The sequence below is a fragment of the Theobroma cacao genome, chromosome 3 (genome assembly GCF_000208745.1).
Source record: "Theobroma cacao cultivar B97-61/B2 chromosome 3, Criollo_cocoa_genome_V2, whole genome shotgun sequence".
NCBI lineage: Eukaryota > Viridiplantae > Streptophyta > Magnoliopsida > Malvales > Malvaceae > Theobroma > Theobroma cacao.
In genome coordinates, this window is record NC_030852.1 from 33,170,751 (window position 1) to 33,183,030 (window position 12,280).

General features: G+C 30.3%; 1 pseudogene; it reads left to right on the top strand.

Annotated features, from left to right (window-relative positions):
- Positions 3,795–5,545, top strand: LOC18507249 (annotated as a pseudogene).

Below are 12,280 nucleotides of genomic sequence, written 5' to 3' on the forward strand. Positions count from 1 at the left end.
GCCTTTGGCTTTTGAAGTTGGCAATGACCAATGGCCACATTATTAGACTTTTTGTCACTTGCTCGGTTAGAAATTACAATTATTTATAATTTATTTAAGGAAACGGGAACTTACACTTCCCAATCAAAATAATTCTCTCCAATTTCTCTCCCCAACTAAAAACCTTCAAACTGTCATAAAATATCATTTCATTTCTTTTTTGTTTTGTTCCTTTAGATTATTCAATTATTTAAAATTTTTTTGACATATGAAATACAGCTGAACAGGAGTCTATCTTGATGATGCAACTTGCAGAGAAAATCGGTGACGAAGAATATGTAAAAAGCAAAGGTATTCCTTAAATTATGTCTTGCTTAAACTTTTGAACTATCATAAAATTTCATTTCATTTCTTTTATGTCTTGCTTTTTATTTTTTGTTCCCTTCGTTTGTTCAATTAATTGAAATTGTTTTGACATATGAAATGCAATTGAGCCGGAGTCCACCTTGATGATGCAAACTGAAGAGAAAATAGGTGAAGAAGAAGATGTAGAAAACAAAGGTATTTCTTAAATTATAAAATCATCTCTTCTTTTTGGCTATTTAGTAAAGCACTACTTTTTTTGTTAAGATTTTATTTGATTTTACCTTTTTTTACTTATTTATCACTACCTATCTTAACTATTTCGAAAATTAATGTGGGCATTAATTTTCGTCAATTTTTTTATATCGATATTGTTTTATACTTTAACAAAAGATAATATCAGTCAAGACTCCAGTGGTTCCACACACAGCTATCCAGCTAATTTTTCTGATTATAAGACTCAAAAAAGGGTCTGTTTTACACGATTATTTTTGTTGCTTTCAGCATTTCAAGTGTAAGTAGTTTGTTCTGCTCTTTTGACACTGGTTCTTGTCACTTTTTTGCTGCACCTTCTGCAAAAAGTATTAATCATTAAAGGAAGGATTTTCACCATAGGCTTAACCACCAAAGTAATGAAATCAAGAATAGTCAACTAGAAAATGTTTGATTATGATGAGCTGCGAAACTAAGAATGCTACACTTCCAAGTTCTGCTGCTGCACTTTTCAAAAAAAAAGTTTCTGTTGCTGCTTCAAAAACAATGACACTTCCAACAAGAATAGAACTAGAAGAACAACTTTACGATCACCGGTTAGCAACCAAGTAGCTAGAAAACTATTCCTCAAGTTGACACTGCAGAACACTATAATGTTAACTTTTATATGCACAAAAGTAACTGCAAAAACACAATATCATAGCATAATGTAAATTTTGTTCATGGTTACACTCCTTTTGTTAAGTAGGTACAAATAAATGTATAAATTTATAAACATTGCCTCTTATTTTTTGTTTAAAGCAAGCATAACAAATTGAAGAGTGAATAATGATCTTAATTTTCATTTTGACCATTCACTTTCACTTGACTAGGTGCAAATAAATGTATACCCTTTCCTTTTGTATGAAAATTTGTATATTTTTTTTTGCCATAAACATTTCTTACAATAATTTTTTTTAACCTAAGTGCAAAGCATGGAGGTAAAGTCTAATATTTTTAAAAAGAAGTCTTAATAGGGCTTTCAGAGTTAACCACATGAAAGGTAGAGAGAGTGAAAAAGAAAAGATATTGAAGCAATGAGAGAGAAAGAAGGGGGTGCAAAGAGGTCAGAGTTTATTATGTGAATAACAAATAAAGAGAAAGAGAACAGATGTTGAAGCAAAGAGAGGGAGTGCAAAGAGGCCCGTGTGTTGCACACGAGTCATACTCTAGTTTACTAAATTACATTCCCCACCTTCACTTTTTCATTTTTAATTTTTAACCACCTGTCCTTTACTTGTTCTTTTTTTCTCATCTAGTTACCTTTACACTTTTCTCTTTCTTTAGTCTTTACTCTTTTTTTCTTCAAAACCTAAACCTAAATCCTAAACTCCCTAAGCAAGTTGATAATATGTGATGATTAATGGTTTTGTGTTAAATAGTTTTATATTTTGTAGATGTTAATTTTATTATTTTTGACTTTTTGTTATGTTAAATTTTAAATATTAATTTGATGATTTATGTAAAAAAACATAATTATGTGAGTGAAGGAATAAATTTCATAATTTTTTCTGATATTAAGATTATTTATATATTTTATAATTATGAATGAAATTTATAAATTTTATTATTAAAATTTGTATAAAAATGATAAAATTTTAATTCATTGGTTTAAAATTGAATTGATCGAACCAATTTAATATTTAATCTATTTGACTATTTTATATTTGATCAATTTTAATTAATTTCTTAAAAATATTTAATTTATTTAATATTTAAAATGACAGACCAAATCAATTCAATTGCTCAAATGCTCACCCATGTATCAATAATTCTGCTGGTGGGCTGTAATCCAATCTACATGGCACAGGCCTAGAGGGAGTTTGCACCCAAGCCTTGCTGTCAGAGCTCCCATCTCCTCTTTAATCAGGCACATAGTGGTCCCATGCTTTTTTTGTATTCGGTTTTCAATTGTCTATTTCACACATTTTGTCTCTTTCTTATCATTTTGAATTGATTTTCACAGAATTTAAAAGAATTAATTTTAATATATTTTATATTAAAATTTTAATTTTTCTTTATAAATTGATGTTTTATGATTTTTAATATAAAAAATCATAAAGGAAATAATTTTGAAATATATAAATATAAAAAAAGAAAATGTAATATATTATTATCTGCGTTTAAAAAAGAAAAAGGAAACACTGTTTTAGTACATTAAAAAATATTAAAGAATGTTACAGACAGACTTTTATTTTTTTTGGACTGAAAATATCTTTCATTAATTCTACAATTGTCAATTACATTGTGAATATCAAAATTAGACAGTGACATGCCTCCTATCCTGTTTGTTTCTCCTTCCAAGGAGATAAGCCTCCTTAAAAACCTTATCATAGTGAATCCTGTGAGACAAACCTATGATAAAGAAAGAGTAGTCACCTGCCATGGAATATTACAATCTCATTTACAAATTCGAATTATCCTTCATTGCTTAGAAACAAATTCCTATCATTATTAACAACTTTATGGATCAACACTGATAATTTTGATAAATTTTTTCATTCAACCACCTCATTCACCATTCTTTTAACTACTTGGGTAATCGAAAATGTGCTGTCTAATTAGTCTCTCGAGTATAAATTAATGAGAGAGACTTTTACTTTTAATTGTAACATTGACAAACTTTAACTCCATCTTAATTTCATCCCAAATCTATAACAACAAGTGGACCACTTTTTATCAATTTAAAACCTCATCTCCTTTTTCATCATTTACTCACCAACCAATCTTGCCCGTGCCGTTCTCCCTTTACCGACTCTGTCCAACTTGCAATTTTCTTATGCGCGATGGGATTCACGTGCAAAGTCTGTTAGGCCTTGTTGATCGCTCCGACAGTTTTTTCCTACATTTTTTCTCCGTATTTTCCTTGTTTATTTTTTTGAAGAAAAATGAGAAAAAAATTGAGAACAAATTTCCTTCAAAGTTTCTATAGAAATTTTCCTCAACTTTTTCACTTAGGAAAACTAATTTTCAAAAATTTTGTTTTCTTGTCCTTAATTAAAACCAAAGAAGACCTCAATCACTCATCCCATTTTCCAGGTATGAGTGTATGTTACAAACTTAAATATCTTCTTGACCAAATTAAATTATCTTAACAAAGATCCAAGGCACATTTTAATCATGGTTGTATTCAAATTCCCTTGGTAAGTCCGGGAAACTTCAACTATATAAGGTATCGAATGGTTTCAGCTTTTAAAGTAACCAAACTCATCTTAACCCTTCATGTTCTCACGCGTTTCAATTTCTTTTGCGATGACAACTCAAGACTTCTTTGACAAAGGAGAGAAGTTCCCACAAACAACAATCCCTTGTGTTCTTATTACATTATTACTAGCCTTGTGTTTGTTTCCATGGTCAATCAAGAAATTGAGGGGATCAGGAAAGGCAAAGCAGCTACCGGGACCCCGTGGCTTACCCCTGGTCGGCTACCTCCCATTTCTCAGTAGAAACATCCACAAAACTTTCATGGAATTGACCAAGATTTATGGTCCAATTTATAAACTTCCGCTTGGACAGCGACAATGTGTGATAATAAGCTCTCCAAACTTGGCAAAAGAGGTGGTACGTGACCAAGACACCATTTTTGCCAACCGTAACCCGACCATTGCAGCACTGGCTTTCTCTTTTGGTGGAAAGGATATTGCTTTCACGCCTTATGGGCTAGAATGGCGGATGCTGCGCAAGATATTCGTCCAGGAAATGCAGAGTAAAGCAAAGCTTGATGCGTTTTACTTTCTACGAAAAAATGAGGTTCAAAAGAGTGTTAGAGATGTACTTGGGAAGGATGGAATCCCCATTGATGTTGGACTTTTGGCGTTTTCAACAGTGATCAACATGATAACTAGCATGTTCTGGGGTGGCGCGATTCAAAGAAACAAAGGAGCTGGCACCAATGCCGAGTTTCGCGCAGCAGTCTCGGAACTCCTCGTTATATTGGGAAAACCAAATATTTCAGATTTCATCCCAAGTCTGGCGAGATTTGATCTACAAGGAATAGGGAGGAATGTGAAAAAGGCATCCAAGAGGATAGAACAAATTTTCGATTCCGTGATCTATCAAAGGATGAAAAAGAACGAGGAAAAAAGTCAAGGCACAAAAAAGAAAGATAGTAATGATTTCTTGGATTTCCTTCTAGAGTTCAGAGATCAAGACACTGGAAGTCACTTTCCCGAGCACAAATGAAAGCCTTCCTCGCGGTAAAGTTCCTCCTCTCAATTCGTTCTTCCATTCCCATTAACTAGGAATAACAAAAATTTTACTATTCCAAGTGTCCAAGACTCCAAGTAATCTTTTTGTTTTGTCTTTTTCAATTGTTAACAGGACATTGTAATTGGGGGAACCGGCACAACCTCGACTGCTTTTGAATGGACAATGGCAGAACTGATGCTACACCCAGAAACGATGAATAAAGTGCAAGAAGATTTAATAGAAGTGGTGGGTGCTAACAAAATTGTTGAAGAGTACCATATTTACAAATTGCCTTATTTGCACGCAGTTGTGAAGGAAGCATTAAGATTGCATCCACCAGCTCCGCTCCTCCTACCCCGTTCCCCGACCCAAAGTTGCACCGTGGGAGGCTATACTATACCAAAAGGAGCTAAGGTTTTCATGAATGCTTGGGCTATGCATAGGGATCCCCAGTTTTGGAACGATCCCTTGGAGTTTCAGCCTGAGAGATTTATTGGTGATCATGCTGATAACTTGGATTACTTAGGGAAAAACTTCCATTATATTCCGTTTGGGTCTGGTAGGCGAATATGCGCAGGGCTTCCCCTGGGGCAGAGGATGTTGATGTATATATTGGCTACATTCTTGCATATGTTCGAGTGGAAAATGTCGGATGGTGAAATGCCAGATACCAGGGAAAAACTTGGGATTGTGTTGGAGAAGTTAACGCGGTTAATTATTATTGCGACACCAAGATTCTGCACCTTAGAGCTTTATAAATAGGAGTGGTCATATATATATATATATATATATTAAAATGTTTAAATATATGTTGAAGTAACAATATATATTGTACATTTTACCGAAAAATAAAAATTATAATATACTAGTAATGCTAGATTTATTTAGTCCTTTCAGTTTCAGTTTTGTAGTGCTTTTTTCACTTCATTATGCTCTCCGTATATTTAGTAGTTTTTCTTTTTTTTTTTTGAAAGATTGTGAGAACTTGCATTTAATTAAGGGGATATGGAATGGATATGGAACGTGGCACTTCGCAGACAGCTTTTTGATTGAGAGGTTGAGTAATGGGAGAAATTTGAAGGTATCCTTAAAGAATTTCATCTTAACAAGGAATTGAAAAATGAGCTGATGTGAAAAAGTGAAGCAAGTGGAAACTATACAACTAAATCCTTTTGCAGGTACACCCTTAGCACAAGTGTGAATGTTGATGGGGTTTGGAAACAAGTGTGGGCTAATATTGCTCCTCATTGAGTTGAAATCTTTGTGTGACAACTATTACAAGGTAAAATAGGAGTTAAGGAAGAGTTTGTTAAAAGGGAAGTGAACTTGAATAGTGATTTGCAATGTGTGTTGTGTAATGTTGAAAAGGAGACTTGTGATCACCTTTTTGTTAATTGTAACGAATCATGAAAAATATGGGCAGGATGGTGCAGGTTATGGGGCACAATGTGGATCTCCCAAGGGAAGGTTAAGGAGCTGTTTGTGGTGTGGAACAAATGGCAGCTGGGTGGGTTAGATGTTAGGATCTAAAAAATGGGGTTTTTTGCAGTGGTGTGGTCCATATGGAAAAGTAGAAATTAAATTGTATTTTAAGGCAATGAGTGGAATAGGAACCAGGCTTTGGAGCTAGCTAGGATTAGGGTGGCTTCTTGGGCAAATGCTAAATGGCCAAAAGAATATCTATATGTGCTAGATGTGTATAGACAGCCCCCAGCCCAAGGCTAGGATGCTAAGAAAAGTAAAGAAAGGAAGAGAATTTAATGGGAAAAAACCCTTGCAAGGACAACTAAAATTTAACATCGACGGAGCAGCTAGAGGATGTCTTGGGCTTGCTGGGATAGGAGGGATTTTGAGGGATCACAGGGGGAAGTCAAAATCATTTTCTCCAAAGCTATAGGTGAGGCTGACTCCAATTTCACAAAGATGATGGCAGTGAGGGAAGCTTTCTTGATTTTTTCAGCTTCAAGATGGAAGGATAATCATAAACTTTTCATTGAGAGTGATTCAAATAATGCGGTTAAATGGACAATTCATCCAGATACGGTTTCGTGGAGAGTGAAAAAAGTGGTTTTGCAATTGGAGAGATTGAAAGAGGAATTGGAGGGTTAGGAGATTCGACATATTAGAAGAGAAGCTAACGAGAGAGCTAATACTTGAGCAAAAGAAGGTTCTCAACAACAATCCAACATCTTGAGAACTTTCACTTAAGTGCTGAACCCTTGTTTTTTTTTTTTTTTTTGCCCTTTGGGTGTTTTGTGGTTTTGTTGATGTTGTGGGATAGGGGGGAAAAAAGTGAAAGTTGAATCATTGTGAAGTTTGTTTGAAGGACGTTAAGATGCAAGGAGGTTTTCCTGAACGGTTGGGAGATCACACCATTGAGTTTCCTTGTGTCTATGTTTATGGAGTGTTCGACAGTTCGTTTTTTGGTTTTTGAATTTTTACTCAATCCAAGAGGGTATGCTGGAGACCCGAAATGCGGGGTGGTCTTTTTCATGTTTGTGGGGAATGATTGTTTCATGCAGGATGACAGTTTTTAGGTGGTTTGGGGTTTTTCTGGTGCCTTGTTTCTTTGCTCTTGAAAGGGCTGAAGCCTGATAGGGCAGGTCATGCCACGGGATATTGGGGGGTACATCGGCTGGTGGTGGGTGTAACTTCGAATATTTGTGGATTCCTTCTGTACCATGGCCTGTATCAGATATGGGGAAATATTCATTACCTTTATTTTAATGAAATCTCTCTAAATGACTTTTTAAAAAAAAATCAAGGGCCCTATTTAGTATGAGGAAAGTGAGTCACTTTTTTTAAAATTTAATTGATGGAAAAGATATTTTTATGCTCGATATGTTTCATTAACAATTTAACTTTACCTTGCGCTTCGCATCCCTGCAAGTCTGTGGAATATCATTTTCATAAAGAGAGGTGGGAAGGTGACTTTCTCCTGTCCACGAAAAGTAAACAAAATTTTTAAATTAAAATTATCTTTCGACTTCTTTTTACTCCTTAACTTCGAGTTGAACTGAATTTAGGTTTAAATTTTGAACCTCAAGTCTCAAATCTTGAAAATTTGAGATTTAAATAATGTTTGGCTGCGATTTGTGTTATAAGATGAGAGATGGAGCTTTCAAACTCAAATATTTGTTTTTTAATTAAATAAATAAATAATAAAAATACTACAAAAAAGATTTTTATTAATTTTTAATAAAAAATAAATTAAAAATTTAATACCGTTACCCACACATGAGAACAATAACAAAACACAAAATTTTATATATAAAAAAATTTTAAGGTACTATGTGAAAAAAATGCCATGGTATACAAGAAGTGCATGTGAAATTTATCTCATTTTTTTTATAAAATATATTTTTTAATTTAAATTTTCAAAATACTTTAAAATAATCAAATATTAATATAAAATAATATTTTATTATTTTAATAATAAAATAATAATTAAATAGATGAACCAAACTAAACTTAAACTTTACAATCTAAAATGGAAAGCCTCATATGTTCAGTTCAACACACGAACACCTTGTGACATATAAGTGTTATAAACTTACATTTTGATGTATAATGATAATTTTTAGAATTAAAAATTATATTTTAATAAAAACATGTAAATCAAAAAATTTTATTATTATATTTTAAAAATTTTAATCAATACCTTTTATGCATCGTTCTTTGCAAGATTAATTTTTGAACAATTTAAGATTTAGTAATCACTTTTATAAAAATTATATTCTAAAACACATCAAACGTCACTTAAGTGATTGACGGGTGAAAGGTATGACTAGCAGCCTTCGGTTGAGAAAAAATATTACACTGTCAAAATGAGACTCAGCTACTCGATGGCGTCCTTGCGTGAGAAAAAATATCCTATAAAGCTGTATGTATAGTATCCATTAATCAAAATAAGATAATTACTAGTCTTTAGGAGGACGTGAGTTACAGTACGAGGCAAGAAAAGAATTGAGCAAAACGTGGTGGTAAAAGTAACTACACGAAATTATAAAATTTAAAGGTTTTTGTAATTTGATTATTATTTTAAGCCAAATATCCAAGTGCCTGCAAAATATATCATCAGTCAATTTCTCACGCAGGCGGGAGCCCCATATTTAAAATTTTTTTATCTTATATAAAATTTTTAAAATTTTTAATATATTTTTTAATGGTCCTTTCAATAATATTTTATTTAATAATTAATATAAATAAAAAATAAAAAAAATCTTACATGGTTCACTGAATTTCAAAAGTTTTTTATGTTTTTAATTTATATTATTATTTTTATTTATATTTTTATACTATTTATTTTTATATTTTAAGTTTTTCTAGATTTACTTTTTTAATTTGTTACGAATCATCAATCATTTTTTTTTTGTTATGTCATATGTAAGTTTTATCTTTTTCTTATTATGTGAATTTTATTTTTTATTATTTTAATTTTTTAAAATTAATAAATTATTATATAATTTTCAAATATAAGTTATAGTGTTACACTGTTATTTATAATTTTATCAATGTATCATTTTTTAATTAATCATGATTATATAAGAAAAAATTATCTTGAGTATATCTTTTTTATATACTTTACGTTTTATATTTAATTGAAAAAAAATTATCTTGAATATATAGTCTTTATATAATCTTAATTATATAAGAAAAAATTATTAATCTTATATATTGTATTTAACTATTTATAATTTATGTATTATGATTTTATATTTAGCATTATAAGTTTAAATAGAAATAAAATAAAAATATTATATGTTGAATGCATTAATTTTTTTCAAGTTTAATTAAAGTATGAGTAGATTGAAAACAATTAACAAATTTTTTTAAAAAAAAGATGCAAATCCTCCAAATGATTTTTCTACACTTAAGCTATCAAACCTCGATATTTCTACTCACGAACAAAAATAATGTGAATCAAAATGTCCAATACTTAATACTAAAGTAATGGACCTTTTTAGTACATAATTTTTAATTGATGAATTTGAATTTAGAAAATATAGTCGAGCACAACTTTCTTAAAAAACTATTAGAAGTTTTTTTTTCTTAATTTATATGTTATAAAAAATTAATTTCTATTAATAATATTTTGATTATTGATTAAGCTCAATATATCAATTTTTAAAATTTTTAACCTTTATTTGTTTGTCTCTAACCCCCAACAAAAATTAGCTAACTCCACTCCTGTTCTCACTTGTTCCAAACTTCATTATTAAAAATCAAATATCTTTTTTAAAATAGAGATTAATTAATTGATAATTTCATTAATGGAAATGGACATTTAATATTTAACATATATCAATGTTGCTCATAAATAAATTTTTAAATCTCTTCAATAATTTTTTTTTAGCAAATGTCTTCATTATTGATAATCAAGATATTTCTTTAAATAAAATAGATATTACAATTTTATTTTTATAATTTGATTATTGTAAATGAGTGAATAATTTACTATATATATATATATATATATATATATATAATTCTTGCATGAAAATACTTGAGAACCATCAATCGGTTTAGAGCTAATTTTTAAAATCTTTTTACCAAACTTTATAATAGCGCTGGCCACGGCAAACGTAGATGTAGGGTTAGAATTTTTACCAATTTCTAATTATTATATTAAGTTGTTGGTTTTTCCAAATTATTAAATCACTTTACTAAGTCAATGTATTAAATGAATAGTTCCAACTAGGCGTAACCAAACTCATCTACTGAAGCAATCATCTTCTCTGGTGGAATAGAAATTATCATTAGAACAAATGTTTGATGTGGAAGATAAATTCTCAAAAATAGCTGCTTGAGCAGGTAAAATCCAATCCAAGTACAGTTTTGATTATGTCACACGATTTAATCTTTATTTTTTCCATTTTTACACGCAATGGAATTTTGCTACCAAAATATAAAAGTCATATATAAACGTGTTAGACTGAGCAAAGTTAGGTGAGGGGGAAAAATCATGATCTGATCGTGCTCAAGGATAACAACAAGGGTAGGATTTGATGACCGTAGCTGGAAAGTTGGCATGGATTTCTTTTCCAAGTTTCACCACCATCAAAGGGGTGACTAGTTTATTTTATTCAAAGAGTTTTATGCAAAACACTTTTGCAGAGTAGTTTGAAAAGTGATATTTATATATAGATTAATTGACTTTTTTTATTTGTAAATGAATTTATAATATTATAATCTTTTGTAGTAATAGCCCAAATTAAATCATTTAATTAAGTTTTTAGAGATTAAACACTTAGTGTATGATTTAAATTCAATTTAAATCATCACACTCTCAATTTAATTTATAATGCAATATTTGTGTGTAGCCGATTGATTGCTAACATATTAGCAATAAAATTGAATTATAATTTTATTAATTAATTTAAATAAATCATATTCATTTTAAATTGATTAATTAAATTTCATAAACGAATATTGACATCTAATAATGCATTATGGCCCTTAATTGTTAAGAAAGTCAAAAGATTTTTTGACAATCTTTCAGTATATAGTCTATCAATATAATTCATTCCCTTATCATAAATTCCAAATATGATAAGAATATAGTATAGTATCTACCTTTAATGATCTCCATATTTGTTTTTACAGTTAAATCATTAGCTTTATAGATACTTATGACATTCATTTCATAATCTCTAAATCACTTTAGTCAAATATTTAATTAAGCTAATATCAATCAAGAACTATTAAGATATGTCCTCTTGAATTACATGAAGTGATGATTTATATCTTGACAACTTATTTGCTTTCATATGCTTCATATTATATCTAAAAACATTTTGATTTGACATCTTTAATAGAATTTGTAAATATGAAATCAAAGTATAGCACTTCACATGCAAGACAATCTCGTGACACATGATAAGTATTATATAGACACTAAAATGAGATACCGAATACACTTTTCATGTTGAGTCATATGCAATGAACTTGCTCTCCAAAGACAATCACCCACATGCTAGTTTTAAATATCTCTATACTGCAACCTATAAGATCAATTGCTTACTTTACAAATAAAGAATCTAACATGTGTTGGTTTTTAAGCATTATTAATGTACATGTCTTGTCTCGATAATGCAATGATCAAGTACTTTCACAAACAATGTTTTGATGTCTAAAAATCTTATAATTGTATCTCTATACAATTTTCAAATATGGTATATATAGTTCCATGAATTTGTTGAGTTTTTTGAATTTGCAAAAAAACTCAAAGAAGAATAGAGAAAATAAAATTGAATTAAAGAAAGAGAGCTCAAACTTTTCAATTGGAATTGATTTCTCACACTAATTAATTCCACAGTTTTTGGTTTTTATACAAGCATTTGAAAACTAAACAATCGAGCTTAGATCTAAACTCAATAAAAGCACGTACTGAAAAAAAGGATTTAAAAACAAATAGCACGAAAACCAACCATGGATCCTTGTGCACTACAAGGGTAACATTAACAGAAAAACAAATTTGCTGTTAAGCTAGAAAAAG